At 49.9% G+C, this 20960-nt stretch overlaps 1 long non-coding RNA gene and 1 pseudogene across 1 annotated transcript; one reads left to right on the forward strand and one right to left on the reverse strand.

Moving 5' to 3' along the window:
* Window positions 1–4477: 4477 nt before the first annotated feature.
* LOC115279455 lies at window positions 4478–5226 on the forward strand (annotated as a pseudogene).
* A 2846-nt stretch (window positions 5227–8072) lies between these two features.
* Window positions 8073–14204, reverse strand: LOC115279083. The gene is made up of 3 exons (XR_003903195.1): window positions 14123–14204; window positions 11725–11803; window positions 8073–8282 (listed from the first exon to the last, which is right to left on the reverse strand). It is a non-coding gene; the product is annotated as an uncharacterized LOC115279083 (long non-coding RNA).
* Between the last annotated feature and the right edge of the window lie 6756 nt (window positions 14205–20960).

The following is a 20960-nucleotide window of genomic DNA, read 5'->3' on the forward strand; positions in this document are numbered from 1 at the left end:
AAGTTCCCTTGCTTATTACCCCACCACCCACCCATCTGGAGACACCTGCCTCCTTCTTTGGTCTCTCCTTGCCCTCTGTATGGGGGGGGAGGGCGTCCAGTGTTGATCTCCCCTCCCTCCCCTCAGCCCCTCTTACAGTTTCCACCCAACAGCCCTCTGTGTCACCTCTGTTCTTTTTTCTCAAGGCTAACAGTTGCTAAGAAAGCTTTCTGAAACCCTAAAAGCCACCTGATGAGGACTATTAACAATCAAGGCCTCCCGCCTTCTGGTGAGGGCCACAACACACAGAGTCTAACTTGCAGAGTTGCATATAGATACACACAGGTTCCAAGCCCTGTGGGGAATCCTCCTCTGTAACATGGCTCCTCCCCCCTAAATGTTGGGGAGTATGGTTGCCGGCTCCTTGCAAACTGTGCTGCAAACTGACATAAGTAAGCCTAGAGCAAGAAGATTCTTCTTTAGATATTAAAAGTGCCTGTGTTATAAATAATAATGTCATCATCTCTTTCATTGAAAGCACCTTCGTTAAGAGCTGCATTTTTATTACAACACATTTGCATGAATTCATTTGGGTAGTGGCGAGGGGCGGCTTTGAGGATGACTTTTCAGCTCCATGAACTTGACAGGTGTTTCGATGTGGAAGCTAATAACCACATTCTCACCCCAACACACACTGCACTCCTCCCTTCCAGGAACCTGAAAACAATGCTTTCTCAACCACGTGTTCTGCATGGGAACGTGTTCTCAAAAACCGCACGTCTATTAGGAGGCAGTGCCTCTATTTTCGGAATTGACATGCCCAGAGGAAAGTGGCTTTCTTCCTTTAAAGAGTAAAATGAACCTGATTTCCCCTTCTTGTACATTTTGTCAAAGGCTCGGGAAACAGGTGTGGGCAAGATTCGAGAGGGGCAGGCAGGAAAAGCAAGGGAATTTGGTTGGGGTGAAGCTCACAGGAGTAGAAGGTTTAAACTTTGGGGTCTGGCAAATAAGCCACGAAGGCTGGGTCTGTCAGGTCTTCTGATGCAGGCTCCCTGCAGGCTCCTCGTGGTCAACAGGGTGCGGTCTCTGTTCGTTAAAGCCAGAGCCAGTCTCCTCTGAGGACCTGATGGCAATATCCTGGTGACAGACAATACATTTAGAGATTGGAGACAGATTCTAAAATGGACTTTTCTGTTTAAATTTTGTCATTTTTCTTTTTTAAAATCTGATTTAGAATTGTCTGAACACCCCAAACTCTTGCGGGAAAGTGTCTGTGATCTATTCTTCCACCAGGACCCTGACCGAGGCTCCCAGCCCCCAGGCTTGCTGGGAGGCTCCTTGGTGGGGTGCGGTGGGGGTGGGCAGACAGGAAAGCAGACATTAGGCGTCTGGTATTTTTTTTTAATGTTTATTAACTTTTGAAAGGCAGAGAGACAGAGCGTGAGCAGGGGAGGGATAGAGAGAGGGAGACACAGAATCTGAAGCAGGCTCCAGCACAGAGCCTGACATGGGGCTCACAAACCATGAGATCATGACAGGGGCCAAAGTCGGCCGCTTACCTGACTGAGCCACCCAGGCGCCCCTGGAGTCTGGTATTCTGCACCCAGCCCTGGCTTTCCCATTTGCTGACCATGTGGCCTTGGGACAAAGTTCTTAACCTCTCAGAGCTCAGCTTCCTGGCCCTTGGCAGGTCTGCTGGAACAGTCCTTTCCCATTCTGATTCAGTGCCTAGAAATATCCCCATCCCTGGTCCCGACAGCGGAAACTCCATGGTCTGTCCCTGCCGTGCGCGTTCCTTTCCTACGGTGGGTTAACACCAACGGCCTTGTGTACGAGAGCTTGGTAAGTTAATCAAAACAGCCTGTAAATATTTTTTAGTGTTTCTCATGCTTCTCACTGTTGTAGGTGCTGGGAGATACTGCAGTAGTCAAGGTCTCTTTCTGCTTTGGGGCTTAGTTTCAATGTGTGCAGGCGGGCAAAACCCAACTCTATAATACAGTGTCAGATAGACAGGGAGTCTGGCGGCCCATTTGAGGAAGGCACTACCTGCAACGGTTAGAACACAGACCCAGGAGTCACATTTCTTGGGTCAGATGCCGGTTGTGTAGTGTTCCTGGCTGCGCTACTGTGAGCAACTGGTTAATTGCTTTGGGCCTCAGTCTCTGCGTCTGTGGTGTGGGGCTGGTAATATCACCTAGACTTAAAGGAGAACAGTCACTCAAGTGGTTTAGCAACTATTTCCAGACTGTGCAAGCCACTAGGCACTGCTTTGAGCATCTGTGAGGAGGGGATTTTAGAAAAGGCAAGCTTAGGGGCTGTGTTGTAAGCATCACCTAAGTGTCAGCTATCACGAGTTCTCACACACCAATGCCTGTGTTTGTAGAGGTTCACACAGTGGTGGTGGCTGAGGGTCGACAGACATACCACACTACCCTCTTTTGGGAATCTCATTCCAATGGATCTGTGAATGTAGACGAAACAATCTCACACCTTGTCCGGGTGGGTTTGGAACAAAATACAGCCCGTAACTCCACGAGTCCCCCAGGGCTGGCATACTCCTGGACATGCTATATCGGTGTCCTCCTGGTTCCTTTTTTGGAACTGGGTCATTCTATGCTAGTCTTTCGGAAGACAGTAGGTGACACTCTTCCAAGAGAAGGCGTAACTAGCCAAGCTCCCTGTCAGTCTGAGAAAACTTGCAGTAGAGTCCAATAACCACCTCCCCACTATGCTTTTTAGTAAAAGGGATGCACTATGTTATTCTATATGTGGCCCAATTTCGTGGTGCTTTGAAAATGCCCCTGATTGAAGCCCAGTAGAGGATGGAGGTGGTGGAGACATCATTTCCCTGCAAATGGCCCAGCCACCTGCAAAGTGTATACTTAGTTAATGTAATGAAAACAACACAACACAGGGTGGCGTGTGGAGATCTAGATTCAGGGTAGCAGCTTTGGTACAAATCCTGTTGGAGGGGCTACTGGTGTCAAATTCAAGCAGAGGAAAGAAGTGGGAGAAATGAGAGAGGGCCGATGGATGGCTGAGTGGAAAGGGCAGATTTGGAAATGCTGCGGGGCGACGGGCGGCCGGAGGCCAAGGAAGCAGGGCGGGACTGCGCCACATCGGGCGAGGATGTCTGGGGGACTCCGGGAAGCACAGAGGCCAGCCGTCTCCGGAGACCGCGCGGGCTCCAGGCGCGGGAGGGTGGCCGAGGCTCGGGGTCCAGGCCTTGCGCTGCCCCAGAGCTGGGGGAGCAGTGGCGGCGCCACGGTGTGCCCGCCTGGGGAACGCAGGGAACGCCGCGAGGTCCTGGAGGGGCAGAAAATGGCAGGTCCTGGGGCTTCGAAGAGTCCCAAGGAAAGACCTTCGGGGAAGTGGGACTTGCCCCTGCTTCGGCCAGGTCTGCTGCCTCTCCCTACCCCGAGATTCTTTGATTCAGTTCATCCCCTGGCCCTCTCCCGGCGCTGCTTATCCCGGTGCCAGTGGCTTGCCATCCCGCCTTCCTAGCTAAGCCTTGGTCCTGGGCAAGTCCCAGCGAGTAGAAACACCGGGATGCGGGCCTGCCCGGGGGTCAGGGTCAGGGGGAGAAAAGGGCGAGGCGGCCCCATGCACCACGGAGGGGCGACCTTGATGAGATTGTGCCCCCGTCTGCCATGGACTGGAAGCCACTGGGTCTGTCACTAACCCTTGCGAGTCTCCCCTTCCCTGGAGGTCAGATTCCAGCCGCAACTCCTGGGCACGCACACCCGAAAAAGCCAGGGCCGGGGCCGCCTCTGCTCGGGGAGCAGGTCTGAGTCGCTCCTCCAGCCCGGAGAGGGCGCGGGAGGTCCCGGAGCCGTACTCCACGTGGCCCGAAACCCGAGCGGTGCCTGCAGCCCAGGTGGCTGCCGGAGCCCCTACATCCCCGCCCGCCAGCCTAGCTCGGCTCCGCCCGCTCCCCAACTTTTCCCCGCCGCCCGCCCGAGTCACCTGTTCCGCGCCCCGCCCCTCCGGAGCTCGCGGGCTTCCTCCTCAGTCCGCTCCCTTCGCCTCCCCCTTTCCTCCTGCCCTCCCTTCAGTCCACAAGCGCTGCTTAGCTCTCTCCAGCGCCCTCGGCGAGCTGGACAGGTGAGAGGGACCCTGCGAGCCGGCGCAGGGCGGCGAGTCCGGAGCGGCCAGCCAAGGCGAGGCGCGGACAGACCCACTCCCCTCTGCTCTCCGGCCCCCTACTCCACCCCTAGCCCGCGGCTCTGCACCCGGCACTAGTCCTCGCTCATCCTCCCCGACCCGGCCAGACGCGCTCCACCCGGCGGACCCTGGGCGCGCTGGGCGCTGGAGGCGAACGCGGGCTGAGCAGAGCAGAGGCAGCCGACCACGACTGCCCCGCGCGGCTCCCTGCATTTGCTGCCGGCGATGGCTCGCAGCCCCTGGCAGCAGCCTCGGCAGCATCGGCTGCGCCTCGACAGCCGGCAGCAACGGCTCCAGCGGCGGCCGGCGGCCGGAGCCCGGGTTGAGAGACACGATGCGCTGAGTCCTTCGGCTGTTCTTCCGCCGCTTGCCCACCGAGCTGCGCGCACGCGTGTGCGGGGCGCAGGAGTGATCGGGGCCGTGGCAGCTGGCCGGTGTGGTGGTGCCGGCGCGGGGCTACAGTTCCGAGACTTCCTCCGGAGAGGCCGGCGAGGGCGCGGGGGTCTCGGATACACACCCCCATCCGGGCGCCCACCCCGGACTTCCGCTAGGGCTACTTTGGTGTCATGGACCTGTGGGATCCGCCGCTCAATTGCGGCTCCGGCGACTTCATCTTCTGCTGTGCGAGGTGTGCCTTCTGGTTCTGCTGCACAGTTAAGAAGCGGCGACTAAATCAGAGCACAGGCACCAACTATGACACTCCGCTGTAGCTCAACACCGGCAAGCCCCCACCCCCACCCCGCGCGCAAGGACGACCCCCTGCACGACCTCACGAAGGTCAAGACCAGTCTGATCGTTTAGGTCATCTGCGGGGTGGTGGCCGTCGTGGTGCTTGTAGGTATCTTCACCAAGCTGGGGCTGGAGAAAGCGCCCCGTCAGCAAAGGGAGCACGTGTCCCGGTGGCCTGCCTCCTACCCACCCACCCTGCCGCCTCCACTCCAGGCGCCGCTCTCCCTCCTCTCCCCCTCCACCCTTCCAGGGTCAATGGCGCTTCCTCCCCCGCCCCCGTCTCGCTGGGGTAGGTTTCCCGGGAAGCCAACTTTGGCTCCCAGCGCAGAGAGGGGGCCCTGGGTGTGGATTTGAGCGCGTGTGTGTATGTGACAGGTGGTCTCTACCCCTTCACCCTCTCGCCGTCCCCTCCCGCCTAGGATTAAGCCGATCTGAGACCCACAGCCCGGGAGCACTGGCCCCGGAGTCTTGGGTTTGGGGGAGGGGTCTACTTCTCGGATTCCAGATCCTAGCTTCTAGGCAAACAGAGCAGGTGACCTAAAGGGAAGGGGAGCCTTTGTGAGCCCGCTGCTTGTATGAGCGAGGTGAGGAGTGTGTCCCGCCTGCAACTCTTAAGGCTAGCGCAAAAGAGGCGAGGGAGGTGAGGGAGTGGGGAGGGCGAGAACAGAAGTCTTGCCTCCAACAGCCGCCGCTCCCTGAGCTGCCAAGTCCCTGGAATTGGGATCTTGGTTGCTTCCCCGCCACCGGACCCTTCACCTCTTTAGCCTGTGGCCACCTCTCCCTGCTGGGGGCCAGGGTCTCTCCCCCCTCCCCCCGCACCCCCCGCCCCCTCCCCGCGCGATTAGCGGGTTGCTGGGGTAGGCGTGGCCTCCATGGCGGGAGCCGCCCTGCCCCGCTCTCCCCTCCCCTGATTCTTCAACTAGCCTGGTTGTCTTACTCATTATGCGAGTCCCAGTGACCGCAAGTCGCAGCAGATGGGAGAAGGCATTTGGGGATTGATGGAGCTGTTTTCCTTTCGATTTTTAAAAAGTGTCTCACTCGATTCGCACAACCCAGTAACTTTAGAGGCAGAGGACGCAGACACTGCGACGCAGCCCCCGGAGAGCTGACCGAGGCCAGGGTTGGTGGGAGGTCTGGGCGAGCAAGCTGAAGAGTAACTGGCAGTCTTGGAACAGCTGGATGGCTGGGCGCTAGCTAGCTTGCTAGCTCAATCTTCTTGCTAGTGTTGGCAGCAGGTGGTGGACATGTGTTCCCCCCAACATACACACACGCACTCTCCCCACACTTCCGGTGGGGGCCCATGTGTGTTCGTGTAGATGCGCGTGCTACGCTCCCTGCGCCCGCCTATAAAAATCTGAACAAAGAGACCCACCAAAAATAGGCGAAGAAACATTACCACCTCACTTGTAATTATTTTCTATTTATACAGAGTATAGATGATTTTTTTCCCAGAGGGGAGGGATTTGGGGCAAGAGGTGAGGAAGTTCCCCTTAGCTGGGTCAGGAGGGAGGTGTGGGTGGACGTCGGGGTCTTGAGGCACACAAGTAAGCTTCAAGGGGATTCAGGAAGCCCTGACCAACTCAGAGTAATACGCTGGCCCCGCCCACCTCCTGCGTCTTCAAGATACCCTGTCACCTGCCCCACAGACCGAGTTTCATTTCCGCTCAGTCCCCACCGGTCTCTGCAGCTTCCCACGGTCTGTGTTAAGGTGAAGGAAGCACACCGAGGCACGACTGCGGCAGGTGGCAGGTGTCACCCCGGGATCGACAGTGTCACCCCGGGAGCGGTCGGCTGCCCTGCATATTTGGGTTAATTCCTCTGCTATAGTAACCACCGAGCCTTCTGCTTGCAAACCCGCGCTCACAGGACCCTCCTGGGTGTTTTGGGGGGGCGGGTGGAGGAGGGTAGGAAAGGCAGAAGTAGAGGTGGGCCAGGGCCAGCGAGCCGGGCTAAGGGTAGGAAGCTCATTTAGGCCAGCGGTGGGGGAGAAAGTGGTGTGTGATCTCCAGGCCCTGTGTGATCTGGGGACCCTGCTGAGACAGTAAGTAAGCACTCCACCACTGACCTAGGGGCCCAGGGGGGACACCCCTTCCTGTCCTGCTGCCTTGCAGCTCTGGAGAAAAGGAATTTCCCCAGCTTCGTTGGTTGCAGCCACTTCTGCACAGACCACAAAAGGGCTGCTTGGGGTTGGAATCTTGGGGCACCTAGTCCTCTGATAGCAGAGCCTAGACATGAGGCCTTGTACACATTTCGGGGATTCCAGAATGCAGTGGAAGTACATTCTCTTGAAGAGAAAGGATAGTTGATTTTTATTGGCAGTTTACACCATGTGGTTTTCACCCCCAGCTGCTGTTTAGGACCACGTGGAGTGCTTTAAAAAAAAAAAAATATCCTATTGCTAGGGACCGAGCCCACTACAACTTAGGTCAGAATCTCTAGGATTGCTGAGTCTCTGTACTTCTGGAAAGCTCTCTAGCCTTTCCAGTGTGTGGCCAATCACTGTTACAGAAAAGGAAGGAACATTTGGCAGGCACCATGCTAGGGTGTGTGTGTGTGTGTGTGTGTGTGTGTGTGTGTGTGTGTGTGTGTGTGTGTACTCACAAGCATGTGTGTGTAAATACTCCTTTAGTGTGCACTACCAATTTAGGAGACAGGTACTATCAATTCCCACTTAGAGATGAGAAAATCACAACTCGGGGGGCTTCTCCAAGGTCACACAGGTATAAAACTGCAGACTCAGCCTCCTGGTTTCGACTGTGTTTTCAGCCTGAGTGAGCATTGCGGGGTGGGGGTGGGGGTGCTTCCTAAACTGCGTTCTTGTGTTCTGTCTGGAAAGATTCTGGCTCAGTAAAGGTCTAGGATGAGCCCCAGAAATCCGCATGTAACAGCCCCCCTGAATGGCTTGTCAAAAATGGCCTTGTCTCCTTGAGGAAGACTGTTCTTGAACTTGGACTATTTTACAGTCTTGGGGATGGATGCATTAATTCAATTCCACTCTCTTATTTGCATTTGGATGTGTGTTTTCTGCACGTGTTTCTGCTTGTGTATTTGTGGTGCTGGGGGCTGCCCCAAGGATTGTCCAGATGCATGTAGCACTGCGTATACAGTTACTCGTGTCAAGTCCCAGCCACAGGTCAGGGGGTACCTGGGTGGGGTACACCCAGCCACCTGAGAGCTTCCGGGTGAAATTAATGTCTCAGTCACAGCCTCTTAATTTATTTTGTCCTGGGCTGTGCGGGTCACTGAAATAAGGGGTTCATACTCATTTCATCAGAAACCACCCCCCACAGTCACCAGCTGCTCCTGGTGCCCCGTGCACTTGTGGGATCCCAGAAGAGGCCTCCATGATGGCCGTTTTCAGACCCAGAGTCCTGGGCATGTCGCCTGCTCCCTTCTGGGCCAACTGGGATCTGAAAACAGAAGAAAGTCAGGAATTCTGGGAGCGGCTGGGTTTTGCCCACGATCTTGGAAGAACCTCAGAGACCCTCCAGCCACAGCAGGTCCATCCAGCCACTTTGTATCAAAACAAGTGACTGCACACAGTGACCGGCTGTGGTTACCCAACCACGCAGACATGTTTTGTTTGGTCTGCAAGGTATTGCTATTTATGTATTCTTACGTTAATTTTTAAGTTTCTCCCTCTCTTTTTTTTTTTTTTAACTGTGAAACATTTTACACATGCCAAAAAAAGCCTCAAAAGAAGGATAAAAATGCCTTTTGGGTTTGTCACTTCTGGTATGCCTGCCATCATTTGGGGCGGGCTCATTTTTGGCTGTGGGGGTCTGTTCTGTGCATTGGAGGGTGTCTGGCCGCATGGTCCGCCTCCACCCGTCAGGCGCCAGTAGCACCCGGCTCACAACCCAGCTGTGACCGTTACAAAAGAATGTCCTCAGTCATAGCCACATGTCCTCCGGGGTAGAGCCACCCCCAATGATCTAGGCCACACAATTATTAGTATTTTGTCCTCTTTGCTTCATTACACACTATATTTTCATTTTCTCTCTTTCTTTTTCCTTTGTTTCTTGGCTGAAACTTTTGAAAACAAATTGCCGACATGGCACCTCATCCCTAAATATTTAGCGTGGATCCTCTAAGAACAAGAAGCTTCTCCCACACAACACAATCCCAGGATCACACTCAGGAAGAAGGACAGAGATTCTGCAATACCATCAAACAGACATTCACGGTAACATTCTCCCCGTCATGCCTGAAATGTCCTCTGGAGATTGGGCTTCTGAACTCAGATCCAATCAAGGCTCACTGCATCTGGCTGTGAAATTTCTGCAGTCTCTGTTCTATATTGTGTTTTAAAACCAACTTAGAACCAAGGAGATTTCACATAGAAATCCAGATTTTTGTCTTCTCTTGAGAAACTGGTAGTTCCAACAACACCGGATGTGAATTTTCCCTGGGAAGCTGTTGGTGGCCACCCAGTGGTGACTTTCCTCTTTAGGAAGCTCTCAGGTTTGCCTCCATCTCCACCCCCACCCCGTTCACTTAGTGCTGGTCCCTGCAGCCCCTGGAGATGCAGCCGGGCCGACCTCAAGTCAGGTGGCCAGAGACTCCATCCAGCCCGGCCGCTTACGAGTTGTGTGACCTTGGGAAAGTTACTCCACCTCTCTGAGTTTTAGATTCTTGTCTGTAAAATGAGTCCATGATGATCCCTATGTCCTCACCGACACTGGGCTTGGGAGGCCCTTAGCACAGGACCTCTTTATGGTCATTGCTCAGCAAAGTTTACCCCTTTGCCATCAGCCTTATTATTGGAATTTTCTACCCCTTATCTGCCAAAGGAGTGAATGCTGTGGTCTGAAACTCAGTATCTAGCCCTTGCTCTGTTTTATCTTTTTATCTGTGTGACATTTGTCCAGTCTCCAAACTCCTTCAGAGTTAAGCAGCAGAGGGTGACAGGTTCAGAGTAGGAGAGAAGACCCAGGTGCGGCCACATCGAATGCCTTGCAACGTGTTGGCCTGGGCGATATTAAAGAACCCTTGTCCTGCCTGTTGTTTTGCAGCTTGGGTGTAAATTCTCATTGCATTTCAGGTCCTGCCCCAGTGAGGCGGGCTTTACATGACAGTGTGCCTTTGAAGAGGCACAGAGCATTTTCCCTGAGGATGAACAAGGCCCTGGCAAGAGGAGTCGAATTTCAAACTTAGAGAGTCCATGGCCAGAGCACAGGTCCTTGACCACTAGGCTGCACGGCGTTTGAGCGGACACATGCGGAACTTCCACGTTCTCCGTTCACAAAGAAGTGCTTGCTGTTCTGCACGTGGCAACACATGTGTTAAGGAGCCACTGTAAGATCATGACCAGGAACGCTTCCTGTGACGGCTGCTGGCAGGGCCGTCACCTTTGGAGGAGACATTGAGGAGAAATGAACTTGGAGGCAGGAGTGCATGTTTGGAACTCCCTACACTCCAAGCCAGTAGGGAACACATGTCATTATTTCACCCACCTTCCAACAGAATCAGAAATCCAAGTGCCAAATTACACAGCACAACGTCCTGTGTGTTTTTTAAACATAATTCAGAAGAGATGGAGTCCCTTTTAAAGAAGTGGCATCAATGATAAATTGTCTTCCCTTCTTTTGCCTTTTCTCTCTTCTTCCTGCTTCCCCTTTTTCCTGCACATCTACCGTTACCCTCTGGCTTCAACCAGCTCCCAGGTTGGAGATGCCCATGCGGGCACATCTTGTTGGCCATGGAGAAATCTCTGTAATTTCTTTTTCATGGCAGGTTACTTCTCTTTGGGCTTTGTAGGCCTTGAAGTTTTAAGTGTGGTTTGAGGAGCTTTTCCTGTACCTGTGTAACCACCACTCCAGAAAGTTCCCTCACGGCACATTTTATAGTCCGGTCACCTTTGCTGAAGTCCCACTACAGGAGTTGCATTGACATTTTATTTGCTGAATCATCACTTCTGACTGTTTGGCTACACATTTTTATGCCTGATGCATAGAGGAATAAATCTGTGGTGTTTGACACAGGCGATGTAGATTCTCCGATCCTGCCTTGTAATAATTTTCCACAGCCTTAGAGATGTTGCCACATACTTATCAAGTCAATGTTTTCATGGTTTGGCAATGGGCTACCAAACAGACTGTCTTAGGTTTCAATGTATTCAATGATTTGGCATTATTTATTTATGAATCAGGCCATAGAACACGAGGAACAGCCACATTTTAGAGCGAAATACATCAGCATTTGGAAGTTTTATGACCAAATCTCGCAACCCTGAAGGATACAGTAAGCTGCATCAACTCTGAAACGGCCGTTGCTGCGTCCCAGTCCGGCTCTGATGGCAATGAGCACATTCCCTTTCAGACGTCACTGGGAAGTACATGGAACCTAGCGGTATGCGGGTCCGGACGTCACGTGTGAGAGAATGTGATCTTGGAGTAGACAAAAGTGAAATGGTGTTGAGTCCGTAGCTGTCCCAGGGGACTGCTAACAAGGTACTCATGTGAAGTTATAAGCTTTAAGATGATTTTTGAATCAACTCTCAATCGGAACGACAAACTCATTGAAGTCACCCACCTTCCATCATTGCATCAGGCCAGAGGGCAAGGAACACTCATGAGTCTTGTTTAAATGAGGGAGGTCTGTGTAAAGTTGTACTGAAACCAAATTACTGCTCGGAGATGGGTGTCCAGGCACTGAGGAATTCAGAAGTCTCTTGTGACAGACTAACGTGGTTTATTTGTGATTCCTGCTCTTGGTCTGTGTCTGAGTCTCAGTAACCAGAGATATTTATACCAATTAAAAAATGCCTTGTGATAGTCTACTGGGTAGATGTACACCAGCGCGTTCCTGGTGGATGACAGAAGAGAATTCCAGGTGGATACAGGCACTTACTGCGGTCTTAGAAGCTATCGATTTCATACAGTGCTGCTGGGTTGATCCGGTCCTTATTTCCTAGGATTTTTGGGAACATCTGGAAAGATAAGAAGCATATAACTCTTCCACAGGTTTACATTCATCGGTTTAATTTTGTTAAAAAAAATTTTAATTCATTTATTTTTGAGAGAGCAACAGAGGGAGCAGGGGAGGGGCAGAAAAAGAATCCCAAGCAGGCTCCACTCAGTCAGTACAGAGCCTGATGAGGGGCTCAAACTCACAAACTCTGAGATCATGACCTAAGCCAAAACCAATAGTCAGATGCTTAACCAATTGAGCCACCCAGGGGCCCCTTAATCAGATTAATGTTTACAATTAACTTAGTAGTTGGTAGTAAAGATGGCCTTCCTTGTAGTGATTTTATCTTTTTGATTCACAAGAGCTATTTACATATTGTAGACACAGGGAAAATTCACAGGTTCAGAAGACGGAATGATTTTGGGAGTTCTTGGAGAGGATTGGCCTCAATGATATTTATCAATTATTAGGGGTTCAAGAGGCCAGGCAGTCACCAGAGCCCATTTTGACCTATAGAGAACTAGGAGAGAAGGAATCCATTCCAACGGAGAAGTTAGATCAGCTCTTGGTGCCAGAATTAGAATGCACCTATTGGGAATTGAACCCTTCTCTGGACATTTTGAGCAACGAAGATTTACAATTACGAAAAATGAAAGAAAGATGCATCCATTTGTGATACACCAAGATGGGGCACATCATGCCATTGTTGGAGTATTCTTCACTGAACATTCAGGTTCCCAGATTTGACTGGGAGTTTGATAACCCAAACTTGAATGCCATTTTTATCTCTATTCAGTGAGCCCCTCACATAGCTTTCAGAGAATACCTCCTCTCCGTCTATTTCTCTTTTCTCATCTGTTTTCTTAATGTTTAATAATTTTTGAGAGGGGCAGAGAGAGAGGAGACACAGACTCTGCAGCAGGCTGCAGGCTCTGAGCTGTCAGCACAGAGTCTGATGTGGGGCTCGAACCCACGAACCACAGGATCATAACCTGAGTGAAAGTCGGACACTTAACTGACTGAGCCACCCAGGTGTCCCTCTCTCCTCATCTTAATACTAATGCCAGACCCCTTTCTGAACTTTCCATTATGCTTTGTTCAAGCTAATAAAATAAAAAATCTGCAGAAATCGGGATATTTAGAAGGACACGGACTAGGGTAAAGGCACACTGGGGTGGGCGAGGAGAGAACTTCAATGTGGGGAAGTGTTGTCAGCTTCCTTTCTAAATTCCCTAAGGTTGACTTTGCCTGTGAGATGCAAGACTTTCCTTCGTATCTGAAGATGAATATTCTGCAGCAGATGCTGTTCATGTTATTTCTAGGCATTCCGTGACATTGCCTAAAATATTTAGTGTGATAATCCAAAGGGCCTCGACTTCTGTGATGAACAGGATGTAGATTGAGATAAGATAGTGACTTTTCACAAATGCTCCTCAGCTTCTGTATAATTCTGGTTTCCTTCTGACAGCACATTTTGTCCTCAAGTTCTATGAATGTGCGTCTGTCTCCTGCACCCCATCCTCTCAGCCTGCCAGGGACGCGCCCCATGCTTTTGGGGAGTGCAGAGGAAACAGGCTCCCTTTCATCTTAAGGATGGGAGCCATAAGGGTGCTTGGGTGACTCAGTTGGTTAAGCCTCCTACTTCAGCTCAGGTCATGATCTCGTGGTTTGTGAGTTCAAGACCCATGTTGGGCTCTGTGCTGACAGTTTGGAGCCTTGAGCCCTCTTCAGATTCTGTGCCCCACTCCCTCTCTCTCTCTCTCTCTCTCTCTCTCTGTCTCTCCCCCATTCACACTCTGTCTCTGTCTTTTAAAAATCAACATTAAAAGCAAGAGGATGGGCTATGTGACTGAAAGGTGTGGGTAAAAGGAGAGAGCCCAGACTGATGTTTCACAGCTCATTTGTGTGAGCAGTACACTTTTTAAAAAATGTAAGTACTTTTCATTTTGAAATAGTTTTATATTTACAGGGAAATTGCAGAGATAACACCCAGAGTTCTGTAGTCTCCTCACCCACTTTCCTCTAATGTTAACATCTTTCATCACTGGTACACCTGCCAGAACTAAGACATCAGCATTAGTGCATTATTATTAGCTAAACGGGGGATACTGGTTAGATTTCACTAGTTCTTCTTCTTATGTTCTTCTTCTGTCCCAGGATACCACATTGTATTTTGTGCAGCCAGCTCGATGGAAGAATTTGGTTGTGCAGTATTGTTTAACGACGTGGGAAAGACTGAACACACTAAATAAGTCAGCAGCAATTACAAAGCTCTTGTTACCACAGTATAAAAAGTGTTTCCCAGGGTCTAGAAAAGCATCCATAGAAGATTATTCACCTGGTCAGTCTTGGGATAAAACCAGTTGATGTCTTGACTGTGTTCTCACACAGGCTTATGGGACAGAGCCCCTCTTAGCGTTCCTCCCAAACATGCAACCCCCCTTTGGAATTTACTTAGCTGGTGAGATCTCACGTCAAACGGAGAAATGTTTGCTTGACGTTTCTGGACACAGAATCCATCAGAAAGACCAGGCTTCCATGTCAGCCTCAGCTTTCTTCTGACACCCCGCCCCCCTCCCCCGCCACCTCCAGGACCATTTCCCAGCAGGTTTACAAGGATTCTGATGAAAAGCAGATCCATGATTTAGCTTCTGAAGATGTTGTGCAGCTCCTACCTAGGGCCAAATGGATTTGCATTCATTTTCTATATTTACCAAGACACCCAAATAGCCTACACTTGACGAAACCCTAACCCTACCCAAGGCTCTGTTACCATGGGGCCCCAAGTACTGGGTTGAGAAAAGCAGGACCAAGAACTGGTTCATTGTGACTTGATGTGAACAATGGGATGTCACAGTGCCTTTTCCACTGCCCAGATGGAGCTGCATGTGGGGGTTCAAGAGGTACTCATCTACCCTAGCCCAAAGAGGAGGTCGGCTCTTGAACCCGAATGCTAAGCCTGGCTGATAATACTTTCCCAGGCACTTTCACCTCAGCCCTCTGGGGGGACCACTGCACTGCTGAAGGATCCAGTCCTGGAGCTTCCTGGGTTCTCAGTCTATCCCTAACCCCAACTCTAAACCTAACCCAAATCCAAGCCCTACCCCTAAGGCGCAACGCAAACCTACACCTGAGTCAACCCCTCACATGGGCCCTCACGTCAACCCCCAGGGAGATCACAGAACTGGTGTCGCTTCTGCCCTGCTGACTCCCCTTGACAAAACCCTAAGGCTAGCCAAGGATCTGTCCTTATGGGGCCCCGAGTCCTGGGTCTGAGAAAAGCACGGACCTGGGGCCCAGGACAGTGCAAGGTGACACGTTGTGGCATGTGGAACATCACCATGCTACTTCCACAGTCCCATTCATGTGGGCCTGCACAAGGAGGCTCCAGAGGCCCTCCTCTCCCCTAGCCCATACTGGAGGCCGGCCCTTGAAAGCAAACACTAAGCCTAGCCGACACCTTCCCATGAGCCCTCAACTCAGCCCTCTGGATGAACCACTGCACGGCTGGTGGATCTGTTCCTGGAGCATCCTGGGATCTTACACTAATTCTAACGCCAACCTTTCATCCATCCCTAACACTAGCCCTACCCGTAAGTAAGGCCCGCTGCAGCCCTACACCTGACCCGGCCCCATACATGGTCCTCACTTCAACCCTCCAGGGAAACCATAGTACTGGTGTCTCTTCTGTCCTGGCGACTCTGAGGAGGGATACCAAACTCTAGCTTAGGCTCTGTTCCCATGGGACCCCGAATCTCATGTCATAGAAAAGCACGGACCTGGAACCCAGAAGTGGTGCAGGGTGACTCAGCGTGGCACATGGAACCTACCATCTTATTTTCTTAGCCCGGAGGAAGTTGCAAGAGGGGGTTTTTGAGGACCTCCTATGCCCTACACCAAAGAGGAGGCTTGCCTTTGAGGCCAAAGCCTACGTCTGACAGGCCACTCCCATTCGCCCTCGCCTCTGACCTCCAGGGATACCACTGCACTGCTGGGGGTTCAGCACCTGGAGTCTCCTGGGCTCTGATGTTAACCATAACCCTAACCCTAATGCTACCCCCAACCATCACATGACAACTAGCCCTACCTCTAGTTGTAACCCTACACCTAACCCATGTTCGTGCCTTTGTGCTCCTTTCAGCCTTCCAAGAAAATCACAGTAGTGGTATGGCTTCTACCCTGGCGACTCCCCCGGATGCACCCCTAACCCTAGCTAAGTCGCTCTCTCCCCTTGAGGACCCAATTCTGCAGCCTGAGAAAACTGCAGACCTGGGGTCCAGAAGCAGTGAAGGATGACTGGCGTGGCACATGGAACACCACCATGCCATTGCCAATGCCCAGGTGGAGCTGCAAGAGGGGGCTGCTGAGGTCCACCTGAAACCTAGGCCAAAGGGGCGGCCGGCCTTTAAAACCAAAGCCAAAGGCTAATCGGCGCTCTCCCATGCACCCTCACCTCAGCCCTCCAAGGAGACCACTGCACTGCCAGGGGTTCAGTGCCTGGAGCCTTCTGGTATCCACTCCTAACCCTAACCCTAACCTTATACCCAACCCTAATCTGACCCCTAGCCCTACCTTTAGTAGCAACCCTACACCCGCACATTCACCTTCTTTCAGCCCTTCAGGGAGGTCACAGGATGGGTGCCACTTCTGCCCTGGCAACTCCCTCTGACGGAACCCTAACTCTAGCCAAGGTTCGGCCCCCTCAGGGACCTGAGTCCTAGGTCTGAGAACACTACAAACATGTGGCCCAGAAGTGGGGCAGGCTGCATCAGCATGCAACGTGGAACATCACCATGACATTTACAAAGCCTAGAAATAGCAGCATGAGCGGTGTCCTGAGGTCCCACCATAGCTGGGCACACAGAGGAGAAAGGCTCTTGAAACCAAACACTAAGCCTGGCCAGCATTGTTCCATGTGCCCTGAACTCAGCCCTCTTGGTCCAGCACTAGAATGCTGGCATATCCAACAGTACATTAAAAAATCATTCACCATGAGCAAGTGGGCTTTATACCTGGCATCCAGGGCTAGTTCAATATCTGCAAAAACAATCAATGTGAATCATGACATTTACAAAAGAAAGGACAGGAACTACATGATCCTCTTAATAGATGCTGTGAAAACATTTGACAAAATATAGCATCCTTTCTCAATAAAAACCCTCCAGAAAGTAGGGATAGAAGGATCATACCTTGAGATCATAAAAGCCATACATGAAAGACTCAACACTAATATCATCCTCAAGGGGGTAAAATCTGAGAGCTTTCCCCCTAAGGTCAGGAACAAGACAGGGATGTCCACTCTTGCCAGCATTATTCAACATAGTATTGATCGTCTTATCCTCAGCAATCGATCAACACAAAGAAATAAAAGGCATCCAAATAATCCAGGAGGAGGTCAACCTTTCAATCTTCACAGATGACATGATACTCTACATGGAAAACCCAAAAGATTCCACGAGAAAACTGCTAGAACTGATCCATGAATTCAGCAAAATTGCAGCATTTAAAATCAATGCACAGAAATCAGTTGCTTTCCTATATACCAACAATGAAGCAATAGAAAGAGAAATCAAGGAATCAATCCCATTTACAATTTCCCCTAAACTCATGAAATACCTAGGAATAAATCTAACCAAAGAGGTGAAAAATCTATACACTGAAAATTATAGATAGCTGATGAAAGATATTGAAGCAGATAAAAAAAAAAGGAAAAATATTCCTTGCTCCTGGATAAGAACAAATATTGTTAAAATGTCAATACTACCCAAAGCAATCTACATATTCAATGCAATTCTTATCAAAATACATCAGCATTCTTCAGAGCTGGACCCAACAACTCTAAAATTTGTATGGGGGTGCCTGGGTAGCTCAGTCGGCTGAGCGTTCAACTTCAGCTCAGGTCATGATCTCACGGTTTGTGGGTCTGAGCCCCGCATCAAGCCCTGTGCTGACAGCTAGCTGAGAGCCTGGAGCCTGCTTCAGATTCTGTACCTCCCTCTCTCTCTGCCCCTCCCCTGCTCTCGCTGTCTCTCAAAAATAAAACACATTTAAAAAATAAAAATAAAAAGGAGACTAAAAATGTATTTAAAAAACAAAAATAAAAAAAAAATAAAATTGTATGGAACCAGAAAAGACCCCAAATAGCTAAAGCAATCTTGAAAAAGACAACCAAAGTAGGAAGCATCACAATCCCAGATTTCAAACTGTGTTACAAAGCTGTCATCATCAAGACAGGATGGTACTGGCACAAAAACAGACACATAGATCAATGGAACAGAATAGAGAACCCAGAAATGGACCCATGTGGCCAACTAATCTTTGATAAAGCAGGAAATAGTATCCAATGGAATAAAGACAGTCTCTTAAGCAAATGGGAAAGCAAATGCTGGGAAAACTGGACAGCAACATGCAAAAAAAATGAACCTGGACTAGTTTCTTAGACCATACAGAAAAAACAAACTCAAAATGGATGAAAGACCTAAATGTAAAACAGGCAGCCATCAAAATCCTCAGTCTCCGGAGGCAAGGGAAACAAAAACAAAAATGAACTATTGGGACCTCATCAAAATAAAAAGCTTCTGCCTAGTGAAGGAAACAATCAGCAAAACTAAAAGACAACCAATGGAATGGGAGAAGAATTTGCAAACGACATGTCAGATAAAGGGTTAGTATCCAAATATATAAAGAACTTATCAAATTCAACACCCAAAAAAACAAATAATCCAGTGAAGAATGGGCAAAAGACAGGTACAGACACTTCTCCAAAGTGCCCAAAGGCGACATCCAGATGGCCAACCGACACATGAAAAAATGCTCCACATGGCTCGTCATCAGGGAAATACAAATAAAAACCACAATGAGATACCACTTCCCACCTGTCAGAGTGGCTCACATTAACAACTCAGACAACAACAGATACTGGTGAGGATGCAGAGAGAGAGGATCTCTTTTGCACTGCTGATGGGAATGCAAACGGTGCAGCCACTCTGGAAAAACAGAATGGAGGTTCATCAAAAAATTAAAACTAAAACTACCCTATGACCCAGAAATTACACTACTAGATATTTATCCAAGAGATACAGGTATGCTTTTTTGAAGGGGCACATGCACCTCAATATTTATAGTAGCCCTATCTACAATAACCAAAGTATGGATAGAGCCCAAATGTCTATTGGTGGATGAATAGAGGGAGACACAGAGAGGGGGACAGAGGGTGAGAAGCAGGTTCTGCGCTGACAGGAGTGAGCCTGACCGGCTGCTCGAACTCACAAACCACGAGGTCATGACCTGAGCCAAAGTCAGACGCTCAACCAACTAAGCCACCGAGGCACTCACATAAGTGACTCTTTAAATAGAGCAAACTGAGGGTTGTTGGAGGGGAGTTGGGTGGGGAGATGGGCTAAAAGGGTGATGGGCATTGTTGGAATGAGTGCTGGGTGTTATAGGTGAGTGATGAATCACTAAACTCTACTCCTGAATTCATTAATACACTATATGGTAACTTGGATTTAAATATTTTACAAATTAAAAGTACAAAAAATGAGCCTCAAGAGAAGTTGGCAGTAGTGATGAAAGAGCAGTTCAAAGAGCAAACGCAGACACAGGCCTCCGTCCTCTCTCTCCCAGAGCAGCCCAGAGAATGCGGAGCTGGCAGTGTTAAGACTTCATCCAGCACCACCGTCTCTTGGCCTCCCTCACCTAGCCGTGCTGTCTATCCCTGCAGCCCTCAGGGACACCAGGGCTCCCACTCTGCCTGCTCCCCCAAAGAGCCGTTTCTACCCGGCTTCTCTCAGCTGACCCCCTCCGCTCCCCAAACTCCAGCAGCAAGGGAGCTCCCCAGAGCTGGGTGAGCCTCAGAGACCTGGTGTGAGGCTGGGTCACCAGGGTGAGGCCGCAAAACACAAGAAAAGTGCCACTCACCTCTTTGGTTTCCAGGGATGTCTGCCTAGGCCTGCAGAAGATCTGGAAAAGGCCAGCTGGGAAGGATCGGATAAGCTTGGCTTTAAGCCAGGAGGATTGATAAAACGACCCTCATGCCGATTTGATGCGTACCCATGAGGCCCCGGGGTGGAGTCTTAACCTCCAGTGCCTGGCCATATTCACCCAAGGCAGCCCCACCTAAGACCCACGAATCACATGGGCATTCGCTTTTCACAAGCAACTTCTAGCAAGTGCAAGTGTGTACACACAATCATGCACACACACAGAGGAAAGTCTGGGGACCACTGGTCCCGGCTCTGGATCGCTAGGTGTGTATTTCCGAGGCTGTTCATTATCGCGGCCTCTGAGGGGCCTCAGTTGTGAGGAGGGGTCTGCTTCTTTCTTCAGGTTTGTTTATTTGTGTTCTCTTAATGGGCAAAGATGGTAACTGCCCTTAGCTCTCCCCGAGAGTCAGACAACTTACAAAGAGGCAAAGCTTTACGATTACAAATCACTCTGTTTAAAAATAGGAGTCTCCTCCATTTATTCAAGTCTTGCATGGTCATTATAGGGCCACTATAAAAATATTATAAATTATAAGAATAAAAGTGATACTCACTTTCTAACCCCACCAGGTACAATACCAACACTCTGATATTTTGATACATTTCCATGCAGTACCTTTTCTAGACATATGCTTGACATAATTGGGAGCTTATCAAATACAGTTTTTTAAGAAACTGTGCAGCTCAATTAAGGAATAGTTAACATAGGATAAGCTGTACATATTTTATGTTTATAATTTAATATGTTTTAACACATATCCACTTATGAAACTTCACAGTCAAGAAAGCGAATGTATCCATCACTTCCAAGTCAATATTTTAGGTGGAGTTTTAAATTTGGGATAGGTTTGGATTTACAGAAAAGCTGCAAAGAGAGAGTTCCTGTATACCCCAGGCCCAGGTTCCCCAACATTAATATCTCACATTCCATGTATGTTTATTACAACCAAGACTTTGATATTGGCACATTACTATTCACTCAACTACAGACTTCGTTTGGATGACATTGCTGAATTTTCCACAGTGCCCTTTTATTTGTTCTAGGATTCAACTCACGATACAGAACTGCATTTTGCCAAATGTAATTTTATAGCATATCTTTTGTTACTTAACATTATCTGTATTTTTTTAAAAAAAGCATTCAGAAACATTGTATTAAATAACTGCTCCGTATTTCTTGATATCAATTTT

The sequence above is a fragment of the Suricata suricatta genome, chromosome 15 (assembly GCF_006229205.1).
Source record: "Suricata suricatta isolate VVHF042 chromosome 15, meerkat_22Aug2017_6uvM2_HiC, whole genome shotgun sequence".
Classification (NCBI taxonomy): domain Eukaryota; kingdom Metazoa; phylum Chordata; class Mammalia; order Carnivora; family Herpestidae; genus Suricata; species Suricata suricatta.